Below are 22,976 nucleotides of genomic sequence, written 5' to 3' on the forward strand. Positions count from 1 at the left end.
GAACGTCTTACCGTGGTGGTCAAGGTGTAGGGTGAAAACTCTCCATCCTCTTTCGTTTTCCCACCCGCAGTCCATGTGTGGACACTCACACCAGGGTCTCGCTGCTCCCTGACATCTCCATCTGCAGATTTGCTGTCTGCTCTTCCTGTAAAGGCCTCCCCTCGATTTCCACAGGACTCTTTCCTTCGCTTACCCACTATTTGTTAGGAAGACTTCTTTTTTTTTTTTCTTTTTTTTTTTCTTTTTTTTTCCAGAGCTGGGGACCGAACCCAGGGCCTTGCGCTTGCTAGGCAAGCGCTCTACCACTGAGCTAAATCCCCAACCCCTTAGGAAGACTTCTGAATGTCTTGTCACGAGTCCTCTGTGGTGGTGCCTTTGCTTTGGCTTTCATTCCCTCTCGGTGACATTCTATTTTACTTTCTTTCTCTTTTTTTTTTAATGTAAATTTGAATCTGCCATGAAGACGCGGGCTCCACACAGGCGGGCACACCCTTCCGTGCTGTTTGCCCACAGTGTAGACACTTGGCAGACACGCACGAGGCTCTTGCCTGAGACGGTCGAGTGGGTGGCTGATGTTCTAGGCCCATCTTTCTGACAGCTTCTTGACTCAGCCCTGGCCTATTGGAAGAAGCTCTTTTATGGTTGCTCTTTGAGGCTGGCCTAGAGTTTGCCATACCCCTGCCTCACCTCTCTGAGTGCTGAGATTACAAGTGTACTGCCATACCTGGCTTCCTGTTGGAATCTTGTAGGGACAATTGTTATTCAGGGGGCTATTTTTCCCCCCATCTGCCCAGAATTGTCTAAAACAAACAAACAAACAAACAAACAAACAAACAAAACCCAGTTACTCAATGTTGAAGATAGAAATCAAGTCTACCGTGAGTTGGTTCAGTTTTTGACCAACTCTTTATTCTTAGTGGGATACGAATGTTTTGAATGCTGGGCCGCAATGGGGTGTGGGTGGTGCCTGCCCAAGTCTTCGATGTGCACCAGGGAAGACACTCTACTTGTGGAGGGACGGAGGCTGCATCGCAGTATTTCTCAGGGTGCCTCATTGGCTCTGGGGCCACAGAAAGCACTGGCGAGATGGAGAGAGGTCCAAGTACACCTCGATATGTGCCCCGTTGAGTCTACGAATCACACACTTCTATGGGTTCAAGGCTGCAGATTTCCAGAAGGTTCCCTAAACCCTTCCTCACTTCAAGAAGCCAGGGGAGGGTTCTCTGCCTCTGCTCTGTATTGGCCTGGTCTGGGGGAACTTCTGCCCCCCCCCAGGAGCCACTTGACCGTCCACTTGTGGCTCGCCGGTGGGTAAATTCAGCATCACCTGGCAGTGTGTGAGCTAGGCACACCTCTGGGCAGAATTCCTAGGAATTGGATGAACAGGTTCGAGGTCGGAAGCCACAGTTACCTGGATCCCCATTTCTATTGTCTTGCTCGGCTCACCTCTACTTCTGTGGCTCTTTTCAGAGCACCATGGCCTTCCTTCTCTTCTCATCCTTCAGAGAAGCCAGGGGATACTTCAGTGATAAAGAAAAACAAACAAACAAACAAACAAACAAACAAACAAAAAAACAACCTCTGCTCCTGGCCCTACCTAAGCCTCCCAGGAACTGGTAGTAAGGAGCTACCCCACATCTGTAGATTTCGAGACAGATTCTTACTATGTAGCTGAGGCTGGCCCCCCAATTCTCCTTAGGCTCTGCACTCCTAGGCTTGTGCCTGCCTGGTCCACAAGCTCATCTCTCTTTTCTTAATGTTTCAGCCGCCAGCTTCACACACCCCTCACATACACAGCTGCCTTAGTGGAGTCCATCACTCCATCCGCTTCAAGAGCATCCCTGCCTCTCCAGTTCGGGGCCTCGCTACTCTCTGTTTCTGTTTTCCCACCTGTGACCACCCTGGGCGAGCTACCTGAGCAGCCAGGTGTCTCTTCTGTCTCTTATTTCTATGTCCCGTGGGAGACTTGCTTGCCCCTCTTTTTGTCCTTGCTTGTCTACTGTAAGGTGTGGAGCGCAATGGTCGGTCAAACTCGCTCACGCTCAGGCCCCTCTGCAGAGGTTGACTGTGTGTGTGTGCTTTATCCGTGCCCTATCCCCGATTCTCCTGTAGTGTAGGTGAGGTTTGGGAGCACTGAAACGTAAACCTGTGACAGTCATTTGTTTAGGGCAGAGAAGCTGCTATACACCCAACCTTTTCAGTCAGGCCCCATTTTCTGTTGCCTTTGCAGCCTGCTGCCTCTCTTGTTTGGGTGGAGGCCATACCGAACAGGGCTGTGGGGAGTGTCTGCCCAGTAGCAGCCTTCCAGGTGCCCCCTCAGTGGTGGGGAAGCAGGGATCAGAGGAAGCCACATATCCGGGACTAGCCCTAAAGGTATGCTCTTCATCTGCACCCACGTAGCACTGTCTTCCCTTGAGGCAGACGGAAAGACGGTGGTGCTATTTTCTTTTCTCCTTACCTGAATTCAGAAGGCATCCCTGGTCTGCTGCCGTCACCTTCCCCAACCCGAAATGGCATCAGACATGGGGAGCCCCTCCTCTCTAGACAGACTCAGAAAGGCAGGAATGGAGCTAACTCAATTTCTTGTCCTATGCCTCTAGCACTGCCTTACCTGGCGGCTGCCCACTGGTGTGTCAGCTACTACCCTCTGGACAAACTTCAGATCAGTCACAGGGAGGCAACCTAGCCCCAAAGCCATGCTGGGCGTTTTCTTAATTGATGATGCAGGACCTGGCGGTTTGCTCCCATCACCTCCCCTCGTAGATTGAGAGAGACAGGGGTGTTCTGATCAATGGCTCAGTGCGGAGGACAAACTGGTGTGGGACTTCCCTGCAAAGTCTCCCTCTCTGTGCTCTCCTGTCATGAGAATTTACAAAGCTTCTAAGTGAACAGTCCCTGGGGGAATAGCCCTAGAATTTTGCAAGTCATAAGCCAGAAGCCTGGATATAAAGTCTTAGTCTGCACAGCGCTCCAAACACCCCTCCCCAGCGTAGGGAGCCCAGAGCAAGGCAGCGGGGTCTGTAAGGCCTGTGTGACTCAGAATCTTTCAGCCTGGGCATAACTAAGGCCACACAAACTGCAACGTGAAAGGCTGGGTTGGTGTGTGTGTGTGTGTGTGTGTGTGTGTGTGTGTGTATGTGTTGTGTGTCTGTGTGCTGCATGTGTGTGCATGTGTGTGTGTCTGTGTGTGTGTGTGTGTGTGTGTATGTGTGTGTGTGTGCATATGTGTGTGTGTGTGTGTGTGTGTGTGCGTGTGTGTGTGTGTGTGTGTGTGTGTGTGTGTGCGTGTGTATGTGTGTGTGTGTGTGTGTCTGTGTCTGTGTGCTGCATGTGTGTGTGTGTGTGTGTCTGTGTGTCTGTGTGTGTGTCTCTGTGTGTGTCTGTGTGTGTGTGTCTGTGTGTGTGTGTGTGTGTGTGTGTGTGTGTGTGTCTGTGTGTGTGTGTATGTGTGTGTGTGTGTGTGTCTCTGTCTTGTGTGTGTGTGTCTCTCTGTGTGGGTGTGTGTGTGTGTGTCTGTGTGTGTGTGTGTGTGTGTTTGTGTGTCTCTGTGTGTGTGTCTGTGTGTGTGTGTGTGTGTGTCTGTCTATGTGTGTGAGTGTGTGTGTGTTGAGTGTGTGTGTCTGTGTGTCTGTGTGTGTGTGTTAGAGTGTGTGTGTGTGTGTCTGTGTGAGAGTGCGTGTGTATGTGTGTGTGTGTGTGTGTGGCATAGCTGCATGTGTGTGCACGTGGAAGCCAGAGGTCAAGGTCTCTCACTGCGAGCTGAGGCTCACTCACTATGCTAGCCTAGTTGCGTCCCAGGGAGCCTCTTGTCTACACATCCCTAGCACTAGGATTATATATCTTGTGTGGTACCACATCTTGTTTTTAAACATGGGTGCTGGGAACTAAACTCAGGTCCTTAGGTTTGTGGGGCGAGGTATTTGAACAACTGAGCCATCGTTCCAAACCTGAATGCTGGGTTTTGGACGGTTAGGTTGTCATGCTTAATGACAGAGAGAAAGAAAGCACAGAGGAATCTGGGGGATGGCTCCTTGTTATGGGTAGCTTGGGCAGAAGACCTCGTCTCAAGACAAGCAGATAGAAACGTGTGTGCGGAAGCAGGTCATAGTGGCGGTGTCTCTAATACTAACCCTTGGGAAGCAGAGGCAGGAGGGCATGACTTGGATGACAGTCTGGGTTTCTGTCTTGCTTTGCATCCTGTAGCTGTGGTAAAACTCTGACCAAAAGCAACTCGGAAGGAAAAGGTTCATTTCTCTTTACAACTTACAGTACTGAAGGGAAACCAGGGGAGGAACCTGGAGGTAGGAACTGAAGTAGAAGCCATGGGGGAATGTTGCTTATTGGCTTCCTCAACCTGCTTTTTAAATAAAACCCAGGACCATCCGCCCAGGGATAGCACCATTCACAGTGAGCTGAGCCCTCTACATCAATTATTAATCAAGAAAGTGCCCTACACACCTGCTGACAGGTCAATCCGACGGAGGCGTCCTCCCAATTGAGGATCCCTCTTCCCAGATCATCGTAGCCTGTGTCAGGTTGAAAAATCCCTGTGTAACCAGGAAAGTTACACAGGGATTCCCAGGTCAGCTTGGGATAGATAAGGAGGCCCTATCTCAAAAACAGAGCAAATAAACCTCTGTCTCCCACAAAAGAACAACCTTACCACGATAGCTGTGTCCTCGCTGGTCTTCAATCCCGAGCAGAGGAAATGCTTTGAGCGTGCAGTCTGTGCCTGTTCTCCAGTGGCCAGAAGTCAGTGAGATGGGGGTATTTGCTTGTGACACTCCAAACTTCTGAGCCTTTTGGGCCAAAGCTGTCGCTTCTGTCCTTCTGAATCTGTCTGCGGTCTTTGTTTGCAGAGCAGTACCCTCAGATCCATGGGGATCTCTCCTTTAATCGTAACCTGTAACCCCAGGCTGAGTGAGATTCCACCTACCATGAGAGGACCTTTCCGATTCCAGAAGAGGGTAGCTAGGGTGTCTTAGAAGAGAGTGGGCTGGGGACCACAGGTCACCTCGAGTCCCCAGCCAGTGGCTCTGGAGCCTCTGAGGGTGATCATCCTAGCTGGCTAGCTGGGCCGTGTCTCAGGAACCGAAAGCACTCTGGCATCGGCTGGATGGGGACTAAATGCATTTGCAATGCAGAGTAAGAAACTTAGGGAGCTAACTGGGCCACCGCTCTGGACTTGGCTCAGCAGAGATGATGGACGGCCAAACATGGCATCCTTAAGTTTCACTGGGGCACAATCCTGTCAGGGACTCAACGAATACTATCTCTTCCTCTGTCACCAAACAGACTTGGCCACTTGAAATGTGCGCGGGAGGTTGGTCTGCTGTAGGGAGCAGCACAGAGAGAGGCGAGAAGAGCCTTCTGAGTTCCCCTGTGTTAAGGATGCCAAGGAGGAGCAAGGAGCGAGGCGTCTCTGCTCTATTTCTTCCCCTGTCCTCTCTGGAGAAGAGATGGCTAGCAGCCCTACCTCTTCTGCAGGTGGCGTCTCCCCCCGCCCTCCCCCCCCCCCGCCCCGAAAACAAGCTGAGCAGATTTGGCTCCTTACTGCAAAGGTCACACGAGCTCCTGTTTGGCAAATTGCTCCAAGAATTGGGGCACTGGGGCTAGCCAGCGTGCTTGGCTTCCAAAAAGCCCAGCCAGTTGCCCCCCAGATGGGTGCTGTTTGTGTGTCTTCTTGAAGAGCGTCTGTCATTTTAAATTTCTAACAGGTCTTATTTTTACAGTTCCCGAAGGCCACGGCTTTAAGAGCATCCTACACACCAAGACGAAACTCCGTGGCTTTAAGACTCGCCTGGTAAGGACCATCGTTACTTTGTAGCTTTATCGTTTGTTGAAAGGTAGTGGGGGCGGGGAGGGGTGTCTTTCTATGAGTCTGGGAAAATACAGGCTGCCTTTTCTCAGGGAGGGGATTGTCACAGGTTTCTGTGCGAAGACAGAATCCTTAAGTGAACTCCCCTATATTCGGATGGTTGCGGTGGACTGTGGAAGGTGACCTGGGATTCAGGTCTTCCGGGTGGGATGAACTTGTATTCAGCGGTCATGGCCCCTGAAGCCCAAGGGGAGCCACCAGCCGAACTGACCCTAGTAAGGCTGACTTCATTCACTGTTATGAGGCATCTGAACTGTGGTGATTTGGGACTAACGAGCTGGGGTCGCTGGAAGCCAAGTGACCCTGTGTGCGTACCACCTGTAGTCACTTTCCCTGACACTCCTATGCGATTCCGTGGGCTGGCCTAAAGTTGGGGGACATCTGTCCCAGAGAAGTGTCACCCCTGTCATCCCTGCCCCGAGATGTCAAGCTCAGGACCGGAGTGGTTTTCCCTACACAGAAACTCCTAGAAACTTGTTTAGTACAGAAGAATGTTGCAGGCCCATGATTCTTGTGCTGGCCCCATTTAAGGTGGCCTCAGTCTTTCTAATTGGTCAAGTCCACCTTCTTCAGGCCATGCACCTCTGAGGTCACTCTATAAACCAAGGGAAATTGATAGTGGAATTATGCACCCAGAAATTAATTTTATATTGTGCCGAATATATGTATTTTTTTTTATTGTGACTTTTATCTCGTTGGGGGGAAAGTGCTTACTTCTGATTTTGTGGATATTACTGACCGTGGATTACTTTTATTTTGGTTTTTACACAACAGTTATATTAGAAATTTGCTGTTTTATTCTTACCTTCTTAGTAAAAATCCTTTTATCACACAATGGGTAATTTATATCCATTACCAGGCCTTTCAATCCTTTTCAGCGGGCTGTCAGTGCCGTTGGCACAGTCATGATTAATGTGATCTAATAATAGCGTGCCATTATATTACCTTAGTAAAACATGTACCAACATCCTATTCGGATCTACCAAATTCATAGCTTCCTATAATATTTTTGTTGAAAGACAGGATTACTATTTTTCAAAGCTGATTTTTCCCCCCTTTAACATATTTAATGAAATTCACAATTCTTTGCCTTAGTAATCCAGGGCCTGTGATTGGACGTGACGGGCGAATTCCGGGTCTGTAGGCACCGTTGTGATTTGTCAGTTCAAAGCGTGACAGTCCCGGCGATCTGCCGGGAAGATTAGTTTGTTTTTGTCGGGCCTGGCTTGCTTTGCCTTGAAGAAGAAGAAAAGGAGCGGCATACATTGCCAGGTCTCCAGCTCCTTCTGATGTCGATAAAGAAAGTTATGTTTTAGGTCAGAAGGCAGAAGAACATGCGATTTGGTCCTGAGGTGCTTCTATTTCCTGCTATTTGGTCCGCTCTTTCATCACTGGCTTCAGTCTGCTGGCAGATGGGAGAGGTGGTAAAACCAGAGGAAGTACCATCAGACAAATGTCCCAGGATGCTCCTCTCAAGCCCCCTGTCCTCACCTCTACCCATGACCAGACCTCTTTAGGTTTGATGTGTGGCTTCCCAGCCTTGGTGCTATTAGCATGTTGAACTAGATAATTCCGCACTGTAGAGGCTGTCCCCTGGTGTCCCTGGGTCTTGTCCTGACATGAGCACAAGCCCTTTCCCCACTGGAACAACCAAGACACATCCAGAAATCTCCACGCGTTCCCTGCGGATCCAATCGGGTTTTATTGGAGGCCCATCCGCCTCATGTGATAGACACCCAGGCAGACCCCTGTGTGTGTGAGGGAACTGCAGAGGGAACTCTGTAGGAAAGGGGACGTGTAGGTGGTGGACATGGCGAGTCTTTTGCTTGGCTGAAATACAGCTTTCTTCTTTCTCCTGCCTCCTCTGCCAGAGAGCCAGACCAGAGCAGAATCTTTAGCTTCTTCCACTCAAATCCCATTATAATCATGCTCGTGATTGATAACATTCCACCTTTTCAAAGGACTTTACAATCTGTGTCAACCAAGGATGACATTATTGTAGTGTCGGGGAGAAATGTATTCAAACAATTACACACTCAAATCGAAGTGAGAAGGGTTGTCCTTCTATCCCCGATGCTTTTGTGATGGGGTTTGAGCCAGCATATCAGCCCACCCCCACCCCCATTAATCCTCACCCCCAGTCCCAGCCCCCCACAAAGCCTCAGCAGGAAAAATAAATGGGAAGAAACAGGCTTTGTCCCTTGAACTACTCAGCTTGACAAGTAGCTTGAATATTGGGGCTGTTTAGGACTGGAAGAGAGAGAGAGAGAGAGAAAGAAAGAGAGAGAGAGAGAGAGAGAGAGAGAGAGAGAGAGAGAGAGAGAGAGAGAGAGTCTTATTTTTGATTCAGAACAAGAATTACTACTGCAACATTGACTTGAAATATGCAATCAACTGAAATCAGGAAAGTATTTTGAATACAAAATTTATATTGAAATACTCAAATCTTGATACGTGTGCACTCACATACATGTATATATTTAAATCAAGGCTGGAGAAGACGAGGAATAAAGCTTTTGTCATAAAAAGACTGCCGCAATATTTACCCTCAGACGATTCTGCATCATTGGAGTGTATTTCTGTACCATTAACATTTTCCATACGAGACACCCTTGCTTGTTTTAACAACAAATGTGCAAGTGGAGCTAATTTACCTTTGTGTTACGAAGACTGCAAATGAATTATGATATTTGTGGCGGGAAGCATCTTTACCCATTTCCGGTCTGTCCCCCATCCTGAAGGGTAAAACTGAGGAGGGTAAGGGTATTATTCTGTGTACTGTTCAGTGTTTTCTGTAGTTCTTGGAATGGTACTTGATAAATAGTAGTTTTTTTAATTTTTAAAAAATATTTATTTATTTATTTATTTTAAGTATGTGAATGCTTTATCTGTATACCTGCATGCCACAAGAGGACATCAGATCCCACTGTAGATGGTTGTGAGCCATCGTGTGACTGCTGGGAATTGAACTCAGGGCCTTTGGAAGAGCAGCCAGTGCTCTTAACCACTGAGCCATCTCTCCAGTCTCCAAGATTACCTTCTTAATAGTGGGAAATGGATGGGTGGCTAGATAGATACATACATAGATGGATGGATGATGATTAGGTGAACGAGTGGATGTTTAGATGGATGGATGACTATCTAGAAGGATGCTTAAGTGAATGAATGGAGGGGTGGGTAGGCAGATGTGTAGATGGTGGATGTACAGAAGGGCAGATGGATGGGTGGGTGAGTGTTAGGTAGTTGAATAAGCAGATAAATAGATGAACAGATAGATAGATAGATAGATAGATGGGTGATTAGGTAGATGGATGCATGAGTGGTAAGTATATGGATGGATGGGAAGGAGAGTGGGAAGGGATAGAGGGATGGGTGATGAGGCGAATGGATCAATGCATGACTCAGTGGATGAGCATAAAGCTGAGTAGGGTAGACCAGCAAATGGTGCATGGATAGGTAGATGAATGGATGGATGAGTAGATGGGTGGGTAAGAACATGGGCAGATGGATGAATGATGAATGGATTGATAGGTGGGTCCATGAGACATTGTTTCAAGTCTTAACATAAATTTACGACAATAGTGAGCTTTGGTCCAAAGGAAATAGACTTTTACCACCTCTTCGCTCTTGACCTCTTAACCTCTTAAACATTAATTTCTCTTAAACTTCAAAGTGGGCAGACAGGCCTTTGGTTTGTTTGTTTGTTTGTTTGTTTGTTCGTCTGTTTGAGAAAGGGTTTGTCTGAGGAGTCCTGGCTGTCCTGAATCTCAGTGTTTAAACTAGGCTGGCCTGAAACTCAGAGATCTGCCTGCTTCTGCCTCCCAAGTGCTGAGGTTAAAGGTGTGTGCCACCACTGCTGGGTCAGCCAGGCATTCTTATTATCTCTTCTTTTAAATTATTTTTGTCCAAGTAAAGTAAAGGAATACATTTCTAAGAGTATGCAAGGCAATCTCTGTAAGTGGAAAGATACTTTGTTTTATATATATATATATATATATATATATATATATATATATATATATGTGTGTGTGTGTGTGTGTGTGTGTGTGTGTGTGCTGCGTGTGTGTGTGTGTGTCTGTGTCTGTGTGTCTGTCTGTCTATCTATCTATCTATCTATCTATCTATCTATCTATCTATCTATCTATCTATCTAAATATTTGAAGATCTCCAAGAGCACATGTACCCGTGGCTGGGCTGAAATACATGCACTAGAGAGAATGAATGGCTAGAGGGATGGGTAGATAGGTAGATGGGTCAGTGTCTGGGTGAATAGCTCACGTAGGAGCAGGCTATCTGTTTCAGAGTAGGTAGTTCACGAGGGTCAGAAGACTGTGCACATGTGTGATGTCTGCCTCCTGGCTAAGACTATAACTGTGAGTGTTTCATATCTGTAGAGGTTCTTGGTACCACCTTGAAATTTACTGTGCTTCATTTCCTTGGACCGGCCAACCCTGTAGGGTCACACTATCTTCAGGATAAGGTGCATTGCCAAGATCAGATCCCATGGTGCATTGCCAAGATCAGATACAGAGGGTTGGACAAACTCACATACCGGGAGGTGTCATTCCGGTGCTGGGGACAGTCCAGGTCTCCACATGAGTGACCTTCAAATTATTATACTGTGGGGTTGGGGATTTAGCTCAGCGGTAGAGCGCTTGCCTAGGAAGCACAAGGCCCTGGGTTCGGTCCCCAGCTCCAAAAAAAAAAAAAAAATTATTATACTGTGACCATCATCAGGGAGAAAATAATAGAGAAGAGAAGAACCCATTAGTTATTACAGTAGGTCTGGAGTTCCAGCACACACAGGTGAATTTGGGGATCATATTTCCTGGGCCAGGACTCTAGTTCTACCGTTCATCAGCTGCATGAGTGTGTACCAAGCGGCTTAGACTTACGTTTTCTCCTCTCTACAGTGGGAGTAACACTAATGTCCCACCGTGGGTTACACTCTGCCCCGGACTTGACACAATGTCTAGCTCAAAGTAGACAATGACTGTGGGAAACATTCATCGTTTTCACTTTCTCTGCTTGGTCATCTCTTCGTTTCTTCTGGTTTAAATAAGAACAACGAAACTATAAACCATTTCTGAAAAAAATTAAGCCCTCTCTGGCTCCTTCCAAAGCTAGGATCCCTAAGACATTGCCAGGCATGTGGTCTCCCTAACACCCTTGGGGACCTTGGTTAGTAAGTTCAGAGGATGTCAGAAAGGGTGGTGATTTTCTTAAGCCAGCTTTCCCTTCACGTCCCTTTGTGAGGGAGCATTGTTGACACACCACTGGGGGTTTGGGATTTGCTGGCTGCTGGGGGAGTGAATTCCTAGGATGGAAGCCACGTGGTTGCGTTGCAGCGGGTGAGTTGGTCCTGCTTTTGGGAGGGAGGGGAGCCCTGGAGTACTCCACACCAGAGCCCCTCTTTTTTTTTATAATTTTAGCTGCCACTGAAATCTCACATTTTGCTTTCAGTTTATTATGTATGCAAGTATCTTGCTGATAAATTACATGTATAATTGTACCATCGTAACCACTGCTAGTCAGCGACAACGTATAATTAAACTCACCCTTGTAGTCATTGAACTGTAGTCTGTCCCTGACAAGATCATTGACCACCCCAGGCAGGGTGCACCTCCATGAGGAGCCATGGAAGTGCCTGGGTTGTTGAATCGACCTCCTGCCTCTGGCCCATAGGGCACTCTGGTGCAACCCCTATGCCTGTAAGCACGCATGGGCAGGGTGACCCTGGGCAGGACAGAAGGGGCAAACTGCAGGGCCAGGCATATCTGTGCCAGTGTATATGTCCACTTCACTTGACGCCTGTGCTCCAGAGAGGTAATAAAGTTTTAGAATGATCCTTACTAGACACTGACCAACTTCCTCACATATGGCCCTGACACCTTTCTGTTCGGTTCCTCTCGGGGGAGTGTGTACTGGGCCAGTCTTCTGCCACTGTGGGGAGGATTTATCCATTGTAGTACAAGGGTCACATAGGGTGATTGTCTTGTTTGCTCATTTTTTTTTAATGTTTAAAAACTTAAATGAATCTGTGGTGAGAAATACATAACAGAAAAGCTTCTTGCTCTGTTCTCTATTTGCTTATTTGTCTGTGTATTCTAAGGCAGGCTCTCGCTGTGTGGCTGTGTTTGGCCCAATACTTGCTATCTTGACCAGAGTGGCCTCGAACTCACAGAGATCCACTTGCCTCGGCCTCCCTAGTGCTGGGATGGAAGGTGTGTGTCACCGTGCCTGGCTGCCACTGTGATTATTTTAAAGCCCTTGGTTTAGTGGTACCAAACACTGTCCCAACCACTCCTACCACCCACCTCCAGAACTTTTTGATTTTAATGACTAAATGCTGATAAAGTAAGGTGGGGGCCACCCTAGTCACAAACACAGAGGGGGCTCTAGGACTCTCCAGCAACAAGCATTTACCATTCTGCTGCAGACACAGCCCAAGTGTTGCTCTTCCCCGGTGAACACTCAGGCTTGTCTCACATCATGGGTGTTATGAGTCGTGCTGCTACGTGGTTGGGTTCCCTCGGACTTTTAGCCAAAGGTGGAGTTACTGGGTTAGATGATAATTCTATTATCAACTCTTTAGGGAGTGGCCCATATAGTTCCTGTGTAGTTCTATCATTTTTACATCGTCACCAACAAAACATAAGGGTCCCAGTTTTGTCCATCTCCGGCAAAAGTTGTTACTTTCCCATTCATTAAGAAATTTCAGCATGCATGGAAATTGTATGCAATTCAAATGTCAGCGTATCAATAAAATTTTATTGGCACAGATTCGCGTTGCAGAGTCCTGTCAGTGCAGCTTTTTTGGCAAGCTTTATTGGCAAGAAGAGTCTTCCATTCATTCTCACCTCACCTATGGTTGTTCTCTACACCATGGCAGAGATGGGTAGTGGGGAAAGAGACGGTGGTCCATGAAGACAGACGGTACACCCGAAACAGAAGTGACTACTGAGAGGGGAGTCACCAGCCTTCTCCTGCGATGGTTCACTGTGCACTACTCCAGTTTTAAACATCATCGTTTAAAAAAAATTGCTTTCAGTTTTCAACGTTATCATCAGAAAAGTGCTTTTCTAGGGAACTTTAAGTTTTTTAATTAAAAAGATTTTTTTTCTCTCTCCAGACATGGCTTTAATCCCAACACTTGAGGGTCAGAGGCAGGTGGATCTCTGAGTTCTAGGCCAGCCTGGTCAATAAAGCAAGTTCAGGGACCGTCAGAGCTGTTATACAGAGAAACCTTGTCTTGAAAAAAGAGCAATTTCTTTTCACACAACATTCTTTGATCATCTATCCTTCCTCCTCTCCCAAGTCTTCCCAGATCCTCTTTGCCCTCGCTACTCCAACTCTGTTCTCTCTTTTAAAAAATCAAAACAAAACAAAACACGGAGTCCAATTAGTGATGTTCAACTATGCCTGGGCAGGGCTTGTCCAGGGAGCACTTGTAGACCCAGTCATTCCATTTAGGAGAAATGATTTTCCTCCCTGGCAGCTATCCATTCATCATAGAGAGCCTCTTGGCTGAGGAGGAGACTTTGTTCCTCAGTCCTCTTTTCCCTGTGGGAAATGTGTCCAACCTGGGCTTGTGCAGGTCCGATGAGAGCAGCCAGTCTCTGAGTTCACTATGTGCATCAACAATAGTAGGTCTGTGTCTGAAAAATGCTGTTTCCTTAAAGTTACCCACCACCTCTGCTCTTATAGTCTTTCTGCCTCTTCTTCCACATAGACCCCTGAGTCTTTCAGTTTAGGGATTTGATGAAAATGCCTCGTTTGGGGCCCCAAGGAGGTCTCTCACTCTCTGCACGCTGTCCAACTGTGGTTCAGTCATTAATTCCCATCTACTGCAAGGAGAAGTTTCTCTGATGAGGACTGAGTGATGAACTGATAGGAGTACAGCAGTGTGCCGTTAGGAGTTATTTTATTTATTTATTTAGGCAGGATATCATTTTAGAGCCTGAGCTAGCTTTAAATTCACCAACTATAAACCTCCTGCCTCATGTTCTTGGATAAACTGTTATTTTTGTTTTTTAATCCTGATATCAGAAAAAAAATACACACACACACACACATACACACACACATATGAATATGAGTATGTTGTTGTTGGGAGAGAGAAAGAGGGAGTGAGAGAGAGAGAGAGAGGGAGATATCTCAGAGGGAACATATATATGTCACTGCTGGGGATGAGTTCAGGGACAGTAGACAGATGCTGGCCCGGGTCCTAGTCCTATTATGGACCCCCGTTCTTACACGTGGGTCCTTGACCCTGCCCTGTGCCCTCCTCTTTCTAGCTCTGCTGAGGGAGCTGGTGTTGGGCTGCAGGCCTGTCTATGTACTCAATATTTCCTCCTGATGAGAAGGAACGCTAAATAAGCTAGCAGCTTCTCACTGAGAAAAGGGTATTACTAACGATTTTATTATCGGAGGCTAGCCTCAAACTGGTGCTCTCCTGCCTCAGCCTCCTGAGGGCTGATCACAGGCACATATCATACCTCATAGAGAACCTACCTTCTCATTTCTGAGAGACCCCTCAGGCACCTCTGTGGCTTCAGGGGCTCAGCTGGCCAGATGACTCCTGGTATAAACGAGATGATACTCTTCTCCACTTCCAACCCCTTCCCACTTACTACTCTCTCTGTCCCTAGGATGTGTGGACTTAGTACTAGGGACCTTCTGATATTTCTTGATACATAAAGGACGAAGCACGATGAGTTATTTGTCCCTTCTTCACAGAGAGAAGACCTAGTTGATTCCACATGTTTGTATGTATTTCAAAACTAGTCTATCCACACCCAGTATTGAGAGGGCCCCAGGGAATGGTTGATCTTGTGACTGCTACAAGTGAAGGGGGTTTTGTGCTCTCTCTCTCTCTCTCTCTCTGTCTCTCTCTGTCTCTCTCTCTCTCTCTCTCTCTCTCTCTGTCTCTCTCTCTCTCTGTCTCTCTCTCTCTGTCTCTCTCTCTCTCTCTCTCCCTCCCTCCTGGTGACCACTGCCTTTCAACAATGGGTTTCATGCACTGGGGTCTGAAGTCCAGTTGTATGGCTTTCTGGTTCAGTGCACTATGCACAAAGTAGTTATGATTGAACTTGGACGATGACAATGACGACGACGATGATGGTGATGACGATGATGATGAAACTGGTGTAGGAGCACATTGCAGGAAAGGCAGCAGAGATGTTGGAGTTTTAATTTCATCCTTAAAAACTGCAGGGCTACTAGAAGAACAGGGCCGTACCCAGCAAGAGCTTGGTAAATCTCTGGAGGACAAATGGGTCCCATGTAAGTTAAGTGGAAGGATGTGTGGTGTCCTCCCCTCATTGGATTTGGATGTGGAGATATGGATGGCTTAAGACTGGGTCTCTGCGTGGTGCTGGACCCCACTTGGTGGTTCACTTGGAGGTTAGTGGCAATGGCAGCATCTCACCCTCTGTTGGCCATGCTGCCTCTGCCTTTGGCTGCCATTTCTCTCTTTGGCCAGCTAGCAACTCCGTCTTAGACCATGAGGTGTGAACCTCAAATTGAGGGATTCATTGTTCAGAGGAAAGGGAATGTGGCTGGGATGGTGGACAGCATGCGTGAGCCTGGGTATGTCCATGTGTGTATGTTCATGTATGTGTGCATGTGTGTACATACATGTGTGGACATGTGTCTGCTGGGGCTGAGTCCATGTGTTGAATATCCTCCAGATTCTAAGTCACATTCATCTCCTGAGACACTGATAAGAAGACCATGACCTTTTCCTCATGTTTATGTGCATGGACTTTGTTTATGTGCATGGACTTTGCATGCTTGAAAACTGTTCATCGTGTTAAACCATGCTCTTATGAGTAAGATGAACACCAGGGAAAGTCTTTTTTGTACCTTAACAAAAATATAACCTTAGGCAGTATAATTAGCAAAAATAAATCTAAGTATAAAGTACAGGTGTGTGTGTGTATGTGTGTGTGTGTGTGTGTGTGTGTGTGTGTGTGTGTGTGTGTAGGGGCAGAGATTCTTTACTTTTTTATTTATTTTATGAGGGCATCAGATCTCATTAAAGATGGCTGTGAGCCACCATGTGGTTGCTGGGATTTGAACTCAGGACCTCTGGAAGAGCAGTCAGTGCTCTTAACCACTGAGCCATCTCTCCAGCCCAGGGGCAGAGATTCTTAACAGGTTCCCAGCCACATTGGTGCTGCGGTCCTTGGACCACACTTGAGTGACAAGGTCCTAGATTGGTGTCCCTCTCAACTGTGGCTAGTTTAGAATTGTTCAGATTGCTTTAAGACCCACCCATGTTTGGGTGTCATTCAGGAAATCAACTTGTAAAATTCCTTGTGGAAATGTTGGGCCTGGAAAACTCGGTTCATATATAGCTAAGATACAAGCATCCGGGACGGTATAGGGAACTTCTCAACTAGAACAGGTATCAGAATTTCCTGGGAGGGATGAAAAAAAGAAAGAAAAGAGAGAAAAACAATAACAAAAACAGCTTTAAGCCTTGGTTTAGATTTTCAGACTCAAAAACTCTGGGCTGGGTCTTTGAGTGGGCTCAGAGTAAATTCAAGTAGGTTTGGAGACAGTGCCTGTACTGCTGGCCTGGGGTTCACACTGGACAATCAGAGCTTGAATGTGACCAACGGGTAATGGTCCTTAGATAGAGGGAGTGGCATTGAGAGTCCAGGACACAGGTCTCTTACTGCCATGCTTTGCACGGTGTGCATCCTAGAACTCATGACTAGAGGAGGTGAGGGGATGAAGAATTGTCAGGCAAGTGCACACAGAAAAGCTAGGATTGGGCAGCTTGGGCTCTCTGATGGAAAAGCCACAGTGCCTGAGAAACTCAGTGTGCTTCTTACAGACTGTTGAGCAGAGAGGCGGGGTTACTGAGTATAAGGAAGGAGGCTTGGCTAATCTCAGTATAAGCAATTTATTCAGGGGAGCGGTCTTCAGGCTGCAAATACCGGGGAGAGAGAGCTATGGTGGACACTTTCTGTGCACACTGTGAGCATTCACACTTGGATCCAAAGAAGGATTTCCCATCCGTCTGAGCCTTAGCCAGGGAAGGCTTTGCCCCTCGCTTGGGGCTGAGTCATTGATCTTTACATGACTATGACCATGCCAAACAATACACGCTCCCTTAGGACTTCACTCCCTCCCTATGCTCTCCCTCTAGGGTCAATTCATGGCCACCTGCTTGACATCTGTCTGTGTAAGCTTTCTCTGGAAAGGAATTTGTGGGTAAACAAAAAAATTAAATGTTTGAAAACCTTGGAGTTTTAAAGGCAAGGCCTTCAGTCATGGGACCGGGGAGCGTGGGTGCTGCAGCTGAGAGACAAGCGGGACCCTTGGTCATCCTTGTTGCCAGATGTGGCCCCTGTCCCTCCCATCCCACACTATGTGCTTTGATTTGGATTCCGCGCAGCCTCTTGCCTGATTGCTCACACCCATGGAGAAGCCTTCCCAGAGCCTGGCCTGGTGCTGGGCAGATCAGCCCTTGGCAAAACCCAATGTGTGCAGCTGCTGGCGCCTGTTGACGATGAGTGACAAGCACTGTCCTCATTTTATATGCATGATCTCATTTAATTTCTGCAATGATCTCATGAAATGAGTCTTGTCATTACCCCATTTCAGAGATGAGGCTCTGGTGCTGCCTTCGGGGGTGGCTGTGGATGAGAGAACAGTAGTGAGGCTGCAGGGAAGATGATGGCCGTGGTGGACAACAGGCTTCACCCAGGTCTGCTGGCCTGCTCTTGGTGGGTCCAATGACAGAGCTCAGAACTAATGGCTGCCTTAGGAGACGTCACTGCAGCTGTCCTTTCTTGGTCAACATTTCACTGGCCCAAGACTCCTTGAGAGAACCTGGCCAATGAGTCTCCTCTTGTGGAAAGCCCCTTTGTTTGAACTTGGATCTGGTTGATTCTGAATCATCCCGGGAGAAGGATGGGTGGACCGCCCCATTGTTCAGGTTCTGTTTCCTTAACCCCCAGTCTCCCGGGGATGCCAGGAATTAGTCCATCAAAGCACGTTCTTGCTGAGGCAATAGTAAAGTGAGTTTATCTCCCTATTCACCTAGGGTGCTTGGGTTGAAGGTTGGGGTGGGAGATCCCTGACTGAAAGAAGAAAGATTGAGGGAGGTCTTCGGTCCTCTAAGTGGTGACTGAAAGAATGGATGGGACCATTTCTTAGCCTTCATTTGATTCACCCACCATTATTCTTGTATGCGCTCAGAGTTCCTGATATACAAGCTGTGTTGAGCATGCATGAGTGGTGTTGACTCCAGGGAGAAGAGGTGCACGCAAAGCTCACTAAAGGTGAAAGGACTCATGAAGTCTTGAGATGTCCAGAGTCTGGGCTGAGGCCCTTCTAGTGTCCAGAGCTGTGCCACATCCCCTGTACGATAGAAACTGAGATTCTACCCAAGAGATCACCAAATATGTCCCCAGGTACAGTCCCACATGAAGCCCTGAATAGTCCCTTTCGTTGGCTCTGTTCTATTTTTGTCTTACAACTAGATGGATCTGCAAAACTGAGTTGTATATTCCTCTGTGATTGCTGCCAGGCATATGATTACAAACTCTCTTAGTATGTATGGGTATGGGGCACACCAAGTTTATATCTAGATGAAGAGACTACCTTTCTGTGCTTTTCCTAGGAGATCATTAACTTAACAGCAACAACAAAAACATCAACCACAGGCTTCTTTCAGTACTTGAGTGGGATTGCATCTGGGGATAAAGTAGACAAGGTTATGCTTAAACATAGACACAGGGACAACCTACCAGGGGAGATCTGCTCTATGTTCTCAGGGACATGCAGGAATGTAATCGAGCTCTCTCTCTCTCTCTCTCTCTCTCTCTCTCTCTCTCTCTCTCTCTCTTTTGAGGGAGAAGATCTGCAGATCTTAGCTTAGAATTTGTAGGGACTGTGGTGACATAGTGTAGGTAAAGAAGTGGCCTTGTGCATGGGGTAGGTCTCTTCCTGGGAGCCCTTTTGTTGAGGCTAAGTGACAGCTGTGGGAAGAGGAGGCCTGCCTTTATTGTAAAGCACGCATGGATGGGGCTTAGAGGCAGGACACACGGGCCCTAGCACAGTATCCTGGTGAGTGGTCCCCACACTGCAGACTTCTGCCCTTTTAGAATTCCACTACACCTTTTTCTTTAGAACAATGAGCTAATTCCCGACACTTGTTAGAAAGCAATCCACACATATTACCACAAAGTCTGAGTCAACCTCACGTCCTTGGTTGTGTAGAGGATCCTAGGTGGTGTGCCTAAGGTCAATCCTGTGGGCCAGGCCCTGCATTAGCAGCTGTGCAGAAGGAGGAGCCTGCTTAACTGGCCTTTCTCTCAGAGGACTGGTGAAGGTCCAGGTTAGGCAGGGCCTGGGCGTGTAGCTTGACTTCAGGTCCATGATTTCTCAGTGCTCAGGACTTCCCAGACCCAGGACTTAACAGTACCAGGATGAATTGCCCTTCAGTCTCTTGAGAACAGGTCTCTCGATGTTCTCCTGAGGGAGTGTATCTGAACCCTGGAGACTTTGGCCTGGGGATTTTTACAGCAGTCCTGAAGCATCAAAACTTTGCAGGAACAGCTCACTGACTCTGTCGTTCTGTCTCATTCCAAAGAACTTTGCTTGGAATCTGAGAGGCGTGGGATCAGGGAACCTATTATAATGGTGGGACGTTCCCAGGCCCCACATATAGGTTCTTGGGTCTGGGTACAGCCAGGCAGATGGGCCTGGATTCTAGTTAACACTGAAACTCAGGGGACCCACCTCAGAAAGCTGCAGTCTTCATTCCTTTTGGCTTCTCAGGTATGAGATTCTGCCTAAACATTTTGAGTTTCCGGTTCTGATTTTCTGAGCATGCTGGCATACACCTGTGACCATAGCAATTGGGAGGCTGAGGTGGGAGTAATGATATTCTGGTCCAAGGAGTAAGTTCAAGGCCAGTGTGATCCATGTAGTAATTTCCAGGCTAGCTGGAGTTACTCTGTGAGAGGTCGTCTTACATAACCAAACCAACTAAAACCATACCCCAAGATTAAAGCATACACTTTTAATCCAGAGATGGGGAGAGAAACACAGACGTGTGCATGCATACACACTCACGGAGAAAGAAAGAGAGGAGAGAGGAGGAGAGAGGGGGAGAGGAGAGAAATATTATACCTATGTGATTATGAAGAGCCTATCCACTTTTGAAGCTATGTTTTAAAAATAATCTCCATTTAGGGGCTAGAAAATGGCACTGGGGTCCTGGGGCCTGCAGTGATCTGATCTACAGAGTGAGTTTTGTGAGCAAGGCCGAGGTTAGGAAGGTCGCCTCCTTGAGAGGAAGTCATTCACATTTATTGAAATTGCTCATTTTAATCACCCAATGTTTCCTCGGTAAGAATCATGTATAATCCTCTATAAATGATGAATACCTTGGAATTCACAAATTCCTTCACTTTTGTGATTGGCAACATTAAATGGCAACTGCTCATTTAAATAAGCAACATCTGGACATTATTATTTTTAGGGATTTTTTTTTTCATGCGTTGATTTAGAAATCTGGGGCCTTTATGAATCTTGCATGAATATTCTTTTATGTTCACATCTACCATCGAGACACAAAGAAATAGCCAAAAAACACTGTCCAGTGATTCTTTGATGCTATGCATGAGTTTCTTTTGAAACAACGCATCCATTGTGAATGGGGAGGTGTGGAATGGGCCGTCTGGGGGTAGGTGGAAGGAGAAGCTTCATTCGTTGGAGGCGAAACACCCAGACAGTTTGAAGCCACAGCAGGGAGAAAGCTTTGGTTTTATATAGAATACTGTAACGTTTTAAAATAACAATATAATTTTGGACTGGTGATATCAGAATATGGTATCCACTATTTCTCAGAATAATCCAATTTAGAACGATGCATTCTGAGCAGTTTGGTAAAAATAGAAGATCTATCATTACAGGGTATAAGATAATGCATTAATTTTTATGAGTGAGTTATGAAGATGTACAACTTGGTTGAGGGTTAGGATAAACATAATATTCCTTAATTAATCCATTATGCCACAGTACACATGTGCCACTTTTATTACCTTAAAAATGAAAAATGTCAAAAAAGGAAATTGCTGCTTTTTATATCAAAAAAGGCTTTTTTGAGAAATCATAAAATGTCTAATCTAATTCTCCATATAATACTAATGAGTCCAAGAATCCATCTCAGTGCACGGTTTAGGATAAAAGTCATCCATTTCTGGCAGTGAAATTCCAGAACTTTTTAGACAAGGCAGAACCTTTCAGCACCAAATATCGGAAATGGCACTTGCTATTAAGAAGTGTTATTAACGTGGCAGAGGCTTTTAGAAATTCCTATCTACCTTCCTTGCCTTTGCTAGATCTTAGGGTCGCAGATGTCTACGTTGTTCGTGGAGTTCAGCCATTTTCCACCCCTGAGTCTGGTTTACTTTTTTTTTTTCTTTTTTTTTTCTTTCGGGGCTGGGGACCGAACCCAGGACCTTGCGCTTCCTAGGCAAGCGCTCTACTACTGAGCCAAATCCCCAACCCCCTGGTTTACTTTTGACCATTCCAATGGGTGATGCCAAATAGGGAAAGCATACATATGTGTATCCTACGCTTGAATACCGAATATGTACATCTGCATACACGTGCTTGCACACACGTACATGTGCACATACATGCATCCATGCTCATGCGTGCACACACACACACACACACACACACACACACACACTCACCCCTACACCTTTCTGTTTGGTATATTTAATTTCTTCCAGCCTCTCCACACTTATTTTTGGCCTCTCTGCTCTCCAGTGGCCTTCTGTCCTTCCTGTGTCACTATCAAGTGCCTGCCCTCTCTTTTGTCTTATCACAGCAGTAGCCGTTGGAGGCTCTCTGCCAGCCGGCAGCACCTTTGCAGTGGCACGCACAGTGACTGCAGCAGCAGCAGCAGGCCTTGTTATGGAAAAGAATTGCCGGGTGGGTTGAGAGAATGGCCATCGGCGGACGAGAATCATGAGGCTGAAAATAATATTGCCGACTGGAGGTCATTTTTCCCAACTGAGGGGCAATAGTTTGCCACTATAAACTGCACATTGCAGTCACTATATGTTTTATTAAACCATTTAAGGAACTTGGGAGCCATTTCATTTAAACTTCCTGCTTGATGTAGCTAAGGGCAAAGCCCAGAGCAGATCGCAAAAGAGGCCTGGAGTAATTTACAGAAGAAATACCCTGGTGCCCAGCAGGATATTCTGCAACTGAGCAGTCTGGCCAGAGCTTGAGTCTGTGAGCGTGAGCACGTGTGTGTGTGTGTGTGTGTGTGTGTGTGTGTGTGTGTGTGAGCACATGCACACCCGCAAATGGTGTGATATGGTTACAGCTCTGCCCCTAACTGGCTGGGTGACCTTGGTCAAATCTCCCTGCCAGGCCAGGACTGCTTCTGTAACTGCGGAAATGGAGAATGTTTCATTCGACATGATAGGCTATTTCATAACATGCTGGGTTGCTGGGAGGGTCCCCCTGCCCAAGAATTATGGTTCTGAAATTACCCATGGGACACCCTAATCATCATGGTAGAAAGTTAGCCTTTCATCACTGCCCTTCACGAGAAATCCCTTTGGCTTGGGCTGCCTGTCTTTTTCGGCTTGCTAAACAAGTCACTGTGTTCTCCGGCCTCAGTTGTGCTATCTGCAAAATGGGGATGCAATGAAGGTTAAGCTGTTGTTTACTGTCCTTCTGCTAGGCTGGGCCTGGGAAGCCCTCTAGGACCTATAAAAAGCCCTGCTCGATCATCACGGAGAGCTGTGATCATAATTCAGCTTCGGTGTCTCCCCTGAACTGACGCTTGTGAATTCCGTTTTCACAGTTTGTGCCTGTGAAGAAAGGAACACCCCCACAGTAATGAGCAGGATGGAGTTGGCAGCTTTGCGTCTTCAGCCCTAAGTAGTGGTCTTTAGTAGGTGGCCTTAATTCTGCAAAGTTATATAACTACATATATATATATATATGTATATATATATTTCTAATTGGTGACTATATTTAGGAGGTAGAGGGATATGTGAGCTATTCATTTCGATTAAATTTTTTATTATGCTCTCTGCATTTG

The 22,976-nt window shown here is 46.8% G+C and overlaps 1 protein-coding gene and 1 pseudogene across 6 annotated transcripts in view; one reads left to right on the forward strand and one right to left on the reverse strand.

Annotated features, from left to right (window-relative positions):
- The window catches only part of LOC116893360, a 545,263-nt pseudogene that overhangs the window by 404,067 nt on the left and 118,220 nt on the right, over window positions 1–22,976 (reverse strand).
- Znf536 (zinc finger protein 536) overlaps window positions 1–22,976 on the forward strand; it is a 464,620-nt gene that overhangs the window by 53,779 nt on the left and 387,865 nt on the right. For all 6 annotated transcript variants that reach the window (XM_032893829.1, XM_032893833.1, XM_032893830.1 and 3 more), the window contains exon 2: window positions 5,733–5,803. The gene's annotated coding sequence lies outside the window, so the exon portion shown is untranslated. The remainder of the gene's footprint in view (window positions 1–5,732; window positions 5,804–22,976) is intronic.

This window comes from Rattus rattus, chromosome 2 (assembly GCF_011064425.1).
Source record: "Rattus rattus isolate New Zealand chromosome 2, Rrattus_CSIRO_v1, whole genome shotgun sequence".
In the NCBI taxonomy this organism is placed as follows: domain Eukaryota; kingdom Metazoa; phylum Chordata; class Mammalia; order Rodentia; family Muridae; genus Rattus; species Rattus rattus.